General features: G+C 25.6%; 1 long non-coding RNA gene across 1 annotated transcript; it reads right to left on the bottom strand.

The window, feature by feature from the left end:
• Window positions 1–4,081: 4,081 nt before the first annotated feature.
• Window positions 4,082–5,696, bottom strand: LOC111622429. The gene is made up of 3 exons (XR_002756269.1): window positions 5,564–5,696; window positions 4,396–4,451; window positions 4,082–4,239 (listed from the first exon to the last, which is right to left on the bottom strand). It is a non-coding gene; the product is annotated as an uncharacterized LOC111622429 (long non-coding RNA).
• Between the last annotated feature and the right edge of the window lie 3,604 nt (window positions 5,697–9,300).

Here is a 9,300-nt window from a genome sequence, read left to right as displayed (position 1 = left end):
TAGTAGAAATGTCTTAAAGCTATAAAATTCACTCCAAAAAACTAAACACGAAAATAATTTTCAATGTTAAATCTGTTTTAATGATAATAAATATATTAAATTTAATTATGAACAACTGTAAAAAATTTTCAGCACAAAATTATATTTACTTTTCATGAAAGCATTTTGCTATAGTTTAAAAGGAGAAAGTAATAAAACTATTTTTTGCCTAAATAAATAAATAATAGACGAATATGAGTGAAGTAATAGCATAGTTTATATAGATTTATTATTATAAAAACATATGATTATAAAAGATATAATGTAACTAAAGCATTAACTGAATAGCAATTTCACTTCATTTTAGTTTAATAAATATTATTGAAACAGTATAAATTTATAGTCTAATTCAATGTATGATAAATAATAATTTTAAAACTTAATTATTTATAAATCTCATATAAAACATTTTAATAGTATTTTTACTTTAAAATTAATGTATAAACTTTCCTTCAATTTTATAATTTTCACAAATTTTCAAATNTAAAGTGAAAGTTTAGGAAATCTTAGATAAAAACAATGAAAATTTCCTTTCTTTTACAGAAGGATGCGTTCAGATTTTTTTTTTAAGTTGATGGTTCTTATTACAAAACCTGTTTATACTATTTTGAAATGTAATTTATTTATATATTCTAGGATAAAATTAGATATTTTAGTCTCAGAAAAGAGTTATTGAAAAAAGAATCAAAATGGAAAAATTCACACCTGTTTTTCCAATCATTATCTAATAATTAAAATGAAAAGTATGTGTTTTGTTTTTTCATAATTATTTTATGAAAATACTATTCATTTTATACTTAAGTTGTTTATAATAAAATGTCGTTAAATAATTTTATTATTCATTGTTTACTTTCACACAGCAGCTAATTTCAAAGTCATTATGTTCTACCATAATGAATTTCAAAAATTTGAAAATAACACAATTCCCTTTTAAGAAAATAAAACTTTTTCTTTGCAAAAATTAATGTAGTTTCGGATCATAAAATCTGCAATAAAATGCCAATTAAATGAAACATAAAATCTATACTTATTTTCTCATTACTATTACAATTTGAAAATGTAAAATTTAACAATTAAATTCTGCTAACTAAATATATTTTTATAATAGAATAAAATTCCATATTAATAAGCATTCTTAATTATATATAGGCCCTAAAGTATTATACATTTTAAGACAATTTATAAAGATATTATTGTCGATTATATAAATATACTAAATTACACACACACATATATATATATAATCGACCGATTTAAATATTATTACAGTGGTTCTACAACCATACTGTATTCGTTTACTGTGGTACACCTACTACTACTAAGTGGCATGCACTTGATTAGCAAGCACTCAGGTACTTAGAAATCACTGACCTATGTATGCCTACGCATATTTCAGTTTTAACTAATGTGTCTCTGAGCATAAAAAAGCAATGAATGTGGGAGTAGAGTACGAATAAAGTTCGTTCAAGTACAATGCCTCTGTTTTCCTCGCTCTAGCCTATTTCACATTGATCTGCAGGAAGAGGAAGATTGGTATTGACACATCTTTTGCTTCCTACATGCAACATTGTTAGCGGGTCGTCCACCGAAATGTGAAAATTTCAGAAAAATGAAGAATAAACTCAAATTTACGATAATTTCTTTATTTTCTATGTTATAATCAAAACAAAAATTTGTTTTTCTTTACTTTTTCTGAAAATTGCAGACAGAATCCTCCTATGTATTAATATTTAATTAAGTAAAACGAAGTTAATCAGCATTATAAGATTATTTTCTTTATATTTGATTATATTAGATCAATCTTAAACTTTTAATCTAAAATGATGATATCAATTGTTATTATTATTATTTTATTATTCCACTAGAAATTATAGATTTTAGATTGTAACGAGGAAATTTTTTAAAAGTTTTGAAATCAGCCATTTTTATTTAATACTAATTAAATGTGATCTATATAATTATATTCCATAACTAATATTTTCCACTTAATGATGAAATACTGATGATTTCATTATTCATATTATTAATAACATGACTGTATTAATCACGAAGTCATTCCTTATAATTAAATACACAAAAAAGTTAACTAATAAGTTTTCATATGCGTAATCAACAGGTTTAAAGCTTCTCGTATATGAAGTACAAGATGTTTTAAATTAAGAATTACATTTAATAAAAGCTTAATAATTCCTTTTACGAATATATTTAAAATTATAAAGTGAAAGTTTAGGAAATCTTAGATAAAAACAATGAAAATTTCCTTTCTTTTACAGAAGGATGCGTTCAGATTTTTTTTTTTTAAGTTGATGGTTCTTATTACAAAACCTGTTTATACTATTTTGAAATGTAATTTATTTATATATTCTAGGATAAAATTAGATATTTTAGTCTCAGAAAAGAGTTATTGAAAAAAGAATCAAAATGGAAAAATTCACACCTGTTTTTCCAATCATTATCTAATAATTAAAATGAAAAGTATGTGTTTTGTTTTTTCATAATTATTTTATGAAAATACTATTCATTTTATACTTAAGTTGTTTATAATAAAATGTCGTTAAATAATTTTATTATTCATTGTTTACTTTCACACAGCAGCTAATTTCAAAGTCATTATGTTCTACCATAATGAATTTCAAAAATTTGAAAATAACACAATTCCCTTTTAAGAAAATAAAACTTTTTCTTTGCAAAAATTAATGTAGTTTCGGATCATAAAATCTGCAATAAAATGCCAATTAAATGAAACATAAAATCTATACTTATTTTCTCATTACTATTACAATTTGAAAATGTAAAATTTAACAATTAAATTAAATTATATAATATAAATACACAGCATTGTTAAATAGGCCTATATGTGGAGTTCTTATCTAGAATACTTTGATTATGTCAACATTTTAAAGAGTGTTTTACAAAATTGTCCTTTTTAGAGAGATAAAATTTGATGCGTTTAACTCGAATGTGTCTTCAATAATAAAATGATGCTAATGTCCTACGCTAGTCAGCATATTTATTCAGCAGCACATTATTTACTTAATCGCAGAATGCATGGAAATAGCAATTATTAAATTCTTGGAATCCAATACATATTCTATTTTTTTTTTTTTTTTTAATCGTAGAGATCGAAATTAAAAAGAGGAAACAGCAAATTTTTATGTAATTTATTTTACGATTCAATTGAAATTTTCTTTATCGATTAATGCTTATCATTTATTTCGAGATCTATTTTATAATCAACGAATAAAAATTACGGATTGTTTAATATTTTTTGATAAAATATTGCCAATTAAATTTCTATATTAAGTATTAAATACTTAATATAAAAAGTATTTTATAAGTATATTATAAGTATTAAATACTTATAAAAAATTATTTATCAATGTAATGTATTTATTTGTTTATGTTTAGAATAATAATATTGCTTATTATCAAGAAATAGAAGAAGAATTTACTAAATACAGTACCCATTCAACTCACGAAGTATTAAAGAGGGGATGGCAGAAACATGTTTTACTGATAAGAGCATTATTACAACCGTATCGTTAAACTATAACTTTTAAACTTGAATTCTAAACATCTGTTAGAAGAAAGAACATCGTTTCACTCAATGTCATTGTTTAAACCGGATTAATAATAATATGAATAGCTTAATACATAAAGTGTCAAACCTTTCTAACACTGCCGTCGGGCACTCTGACTAGAACTTCTAAACTTTTCCACTTGACTGGTCGATAAACCGGGCGATTAGAAAGATGACATTTTGGACGTTGCGATGTCAATAACGAGAGTCCCATGACGTCACATAATTGGCGTTTACGAACCTTTGACGTCCCTGACCTCCTCTTCCGATTACCTGCTTCCTGGACATTATAAATCCTGCGAAGACGAGAGGGTTCTGAAGTAGCCATGTCAATCACATAACCCCGCGTAAAAATGCGCCTTAGATTATAGAGTAATCACATTTTGTCGCCGAACTCGGAGAGAGACAGACGTCGACGATAGTTTCCAACCTCTGATGTCGTCTGCTCGACGAATTCTCGTTTCTAGTCTCGAGTCACATGTGTGTCTGTTGTTACGCCCTTGGTTCCCGCAGAGCATGCGCTTTAGGCGTTCTATGCCCACGTGTATTGATGCCCCTGTCATCCGACCACCTGTTCACCAAATTTGGACTGTCTTGGGCTGATTCGATGAGGTTTAGGCCTACAGTTCGAGTCAAAAGGGCGAATATTAAAATGAATATATTTCCAGTTGCATACTTTACTAAAATTCTATATTTTTAAAAAATGTATAACACTTATTATTTTTTTAAGTTTTAGAATTAATTTATTTATAAATTAAGTCAAGCAATATAATTACTTTATAGGATCGTAAAGTAACATTATAAAATTCCTCTCTTTGTGATGTGGACAATTCTGAAAACGGGTCAATGAAAACTTTAATTTATATTTAAATAAGACAAATCTTATCTGTTTAAAATATGATAATATTAAACAATATATTAAATATGATAATTCATTACAAATTATAGGCCTATATTTAAACACAACTTTAAAATAATTAAATATTTATAACTCATTATAAAAGTAATAATCCTAAACTTTTTTGGCATTCATTTTAATTAGTTATACACTTTACTCATATAATAGTTTGTTTTCAGACAGCGACATCGTTAATGTTTATTTTTAAAAATATGGAAAAATCTTAAGTAGAAAAAATAAAAACAAGTTCTTGTAATCATGGACGTCTGAAGATTCTGGGAGGAAAGCAGAATAACTTGGTATAACGTGGGTTCTGAACAACCCACCCAGAAACAACCTAACCAACAATCAATATGACCGATTTTAGTATGACCCTGAACGTAGGAGTAAAAGAGAATATGACAAGCTCGATAGTTATAGTATTTCTAGTTATCTCTTTACTTACATATTCCATCTTAAATAAATTTTATATTTAGATATTATTATTTATAAACCAAGTCATATGTTGCTTATTCTGCTGCAACATATTCTGTTATTTTGTAGCTTATGAGGATCAGCTCTATTTTCCACTTAATGATGAAATACTGATGATTTCATTATTCATATTATTAATAACATGACTGTATTAATCACGAAGTCATTCCTTATAATTAAATACACAAAAAAGTTAACTAATAAGTTTTCATATGCGTAATCAACAGGTTTAAAGCTTCTCGTATATGAAGTACAAGATGTTTTAAATTAAGAATTACNTTTGTATTTACCTATAATTTTATATATAGAATAAGTATTATCAGGTATTTCATCACAATTTAAAGTATGCAGATTGATTGTAATTATTTGTAATTGGTAGTAAAACTATATATTTGTTTAAGTAAAAGTGCAGTTTATTTTTGGTTTTTAAGTATTAATAGTATAAACAGTTTTCTTTATAAAATAAAATTGAATTTGCAAGTTATAATTAATACGAATATAAAATTAATATGAAAGTAACTATTGTATATAGTATCTTCGCAGCATGAAAACATTAAAACCTACATTCCTACCTCACCAAGACATCATTTATCCAAAATTTATTGTCATTGCAAAAGAAATAAACAAGATATGCCCTGGATAGTGTTACTATAACGTAAGGTGTATAACACAACCCGGAAAAACATAAATAAAGCTGTAAGAAATATTATATTTAAATAAATGTAAATAGTATTTTAAACTAATAGGTTTTAATAACTAAATTTAATATCCCATTTGTGAAACTCAGTGAAAAAATTAAAAAAAAAATTAAAGTTCTTTAAACTTTATTCCTTTGAATTGGCTTTAAAAATGAGAAATTCGAATGAATTAAACGGATTTGTTCAACTATTCGGTTTATTAGTTGGGTTGTTCTTTTGTTTTCTGAAAATACGCTAGAAACAGAAAAGATTGCATGCCTTTCTGATAACATGGAAGTAGGTTAGATAGCTATAGATCTCTTGTCGTGTATTATAAATAGTGCATAACATTTTGGAACAATATAGGAATCCTAGTAGGATATTTCATCTTCTGTAAAATGTTTTGGCATGTGAATACGAAAAAAAGTAATATCAAGCAATCTTATTAATTCTGTCATACAGATTAAACGATTAAATTCTTTCTAAAAAATCCTTTTTTAGAAAGAATTTACGTTGTAAAATTCAAATACAGTTTCAAATTTATATCAACAACGAAATAAACTACATCTCGTAAAGATGATAATTAGAAATTCGAGCATAAACACGGTGATTATCTGTAGATAATTTGAATAAATATATAAAAAAGTGTACATTTTCACATGTCAGCAGTTTAAATATACTTTTTTTGTTTATGTTAATCTATGGACTCTCTTGAATACACGAACGATTAATGTTGTTAATCTAGTCTAAAAATCTAAATATAAAAATTTTACTTTCTGCAATAAAATGTTTTTCCGTCTGACTTGATTTAAAAATTTCTCAATGATTGCACGCAAGTTATGTCGATGACACAAGAGTTTTTTATTTCCTTAAAACATTATAAATCTTTTGGTAAAGATAAAATTGATAAACAAACAAGTTAAATTGATAACATTTAATTTTCTTCAGTTCATAGAAAAAATTTTCCAATATCAAATAAATTCTTTGGGTTTTTGGCGAGAATTTTAATGTCATATTTAATGATTTCTTACCGATACGGTAGTGACGGATTGCCCACTAAGCAAGGAAAACATAAGCCTAGGAGTCCGGAGTCTTGATAGTCCNGAATTTAAATAAAATTTTAGTTAGTTAATGTAAATTAAATGCTAAATTAAATAAAATTTTCCAATTTTTAACCCCATGTTTACACAAATTTATAATTTATTTTTATATAAATTTATATTAGTATAAAATAAAATTGAATTTGTAAGTTATAATTAATACGAATATAAAATTAATATGAAAGTAACTATTGTATATAGTATCTTCGCAGCATGAAAACATAAAAACCTACATTCCTACCTCACCAAGACATCATTTATCCAAAATTTATTGTCATTGCAAAAGAAATAAACAAGATATGCCCTGGATAGTGTTACTATAACGTAAGGTGTATAACACAACCCGGAAAAACATAAATAAAGCTGTAAGAAATATTATATTTAAATAAATGTAAATAGTATTTTAAACTAATAGGTTTTAATAACTAAATTTAATATCCCATTTGTGAAACTCAGTGAAAAAATTAAAAAAAAAATTAAAGTTCTTTAAACTTTATTCCTTTGAATTGGCTTTAAAAATGAGAAATTCGAATGAATTAAACGGATTTGTTCAACTATTCGGTTTATTAGTTGGGTTGTTCTTTTGTTTTCTGAAAATACGCTAGAAACAGAAAAGATTGCATGCCTTTCTGATAACATGGAAATAGGTTAGATAGCTATAGATCTCTTGTCGTGTATTATAAATAGTGCATAACATTTTGGAACAATATAGGAATCCTAGTAGGATATTTCATCTTCTGTAAAATGTTTTGGCATGTGAATACGGAAAAAAGTAATATCAAGCAATCTTATTAATTCTGTCATACAGATTAAACGATTAAATTCTTTCTAAAAAATCCTTTTTTAGAAAGAATTTACGTTGTAAAATTCAAATACAGTTTCAAATTTATATCAACAACGAAATAAACTACATCTCGTAAAGATGATAATTAGAAATTCGAGCATAAACACGGTGATTATCTGTAGATAATTTGAATAAATATATAAAAAAGTGTACATTTTCACATGTCAGCAGTTTAAATATACTTTTTTTGTTTATGTTAATCTATGGACTCTCTTGAATACACGAACGATTAATGTTGTTAATCTAGTCTAAAAATCTAAATATAAAAATTTTACTTTCTGCAATAAAATGTTTTTCCGTCTGACTTGATTTAAAAATTTCTCAATGATTGCACGCAAGTTATGTCGATGACACAAGAGTTTTTTATTTCCTTAAAACATTATAAATCTTTTGGTAAAGATAAAATTGATAAACAAACAAGTTAAATTGATAACATTTAATTTTCTTCAGTTCATAGAAAAAAATTTTCCAATATCAAATAAATTCTTTGGGTTTTTGGCGAGAATTTTAATGTCATATTTAATGATTTCTTACCGATACGGTAGTGACGGATTGCCCACTAAGCAAGGAAAACATAAGCCTAGGAGTCCGGAGTCTTGATAGTCCTAAAATTGGAAAATATAAACCAATTTTCCTGTTAAAATTGTATATCATAATTTATAAATAATTCTATAGATATAACTAGATGTTATTAGTTTATGATGTAAAATTATGTAGAGAACCTCAATTTTTAGTGTCCAGGGCCTTAAAAAGTTTTAATCCACCACTGAATGCTGGATACAGCTTCAAACTTTTATAATACTATCTTATTTACTTTTTATTGTGGGCTATTAACTAATACGTTTGTAAATTCATTGAGAAACTTATAAATCTTCTAAAATAAATAATTAAAAGTATTAATATATGGTCTGCTGAGAATATTCGTGATATAACTTTGAAAATATCGTTTTGAGATAATTTCTTTCATAATTTTTGTCGAAATTTCAACCTTTCATTTCTAGTTAATTCAAAATTGGCAATTTTGGATTAATGTCACTTGTTCTAAGGAGGCGATTATAACACAATAAGTTTTATTTAGAATATATTTTTATATCTAATTAATCTTAAAAATATTTCAATTCATCATTATAAGAAAAGACAAACGTTGAAATTATTGTAATCAAATTTATTTTATTATATATAGCCTATGTACTAATAGGTTTATTTATTACATTAAAATTTTTTTAAATGTATATTTTTCTTGCAGTCGATGAACGAGTTATTACTTTTTAATTAATATAACTTTACAATATTTATAACTAATCCGGAAAGAGCCTTACTCAAGTTTGAATAACTATTATTTAAGAACATATAGTTAGGAAATGATTCATAAAAGTCTGGAAAAGTCTGGTTTTAGTGCATTGTTTACGTGTATATCACTGTGTTTAATTAATGAAACATTTTATCTAATAGAGAGCAAAATTCAAATATATGCGGTGGAATATATAGTTCGAGATCAATTAGGGGAGATCGGGGTAACTTCGGCATGCGGGGCAAGTTTGTCAAGCGCTTTTTTTAAAAAACAAATTAAAAGGAGACTTTGGTTATAGGTTAGGCAGTTGAGTTTTATTGGTGGCTTGTTGAGTGTAGTGTTTTTATTGTTCTCCAACAAGCGTAGTTGAATTATCAAGCAAATTTTCATTTTCGTT

The sequence above is a fragment of the Centruroides sculpturatus genome, unplaced genomic scaffold (genome assembly GCF_000671375.1).
Source record: "Centruroides sculpturatus isolate CEXI.00-Female unplaced genomic scaffold, Cexi_2.0 scaffold195, whole genome shotgun sequence".
In the NCBI taxonomy this organism is placed as follows: Eukaryota; Metazoa; Arthropoda; class Arachnida; order Scorpiones; family Buthidae; genus Centruroides; species Centruroides sculpturatus.
This window is presented reverse-complemented; position numbering and strand designations above follow the sequence as displayed.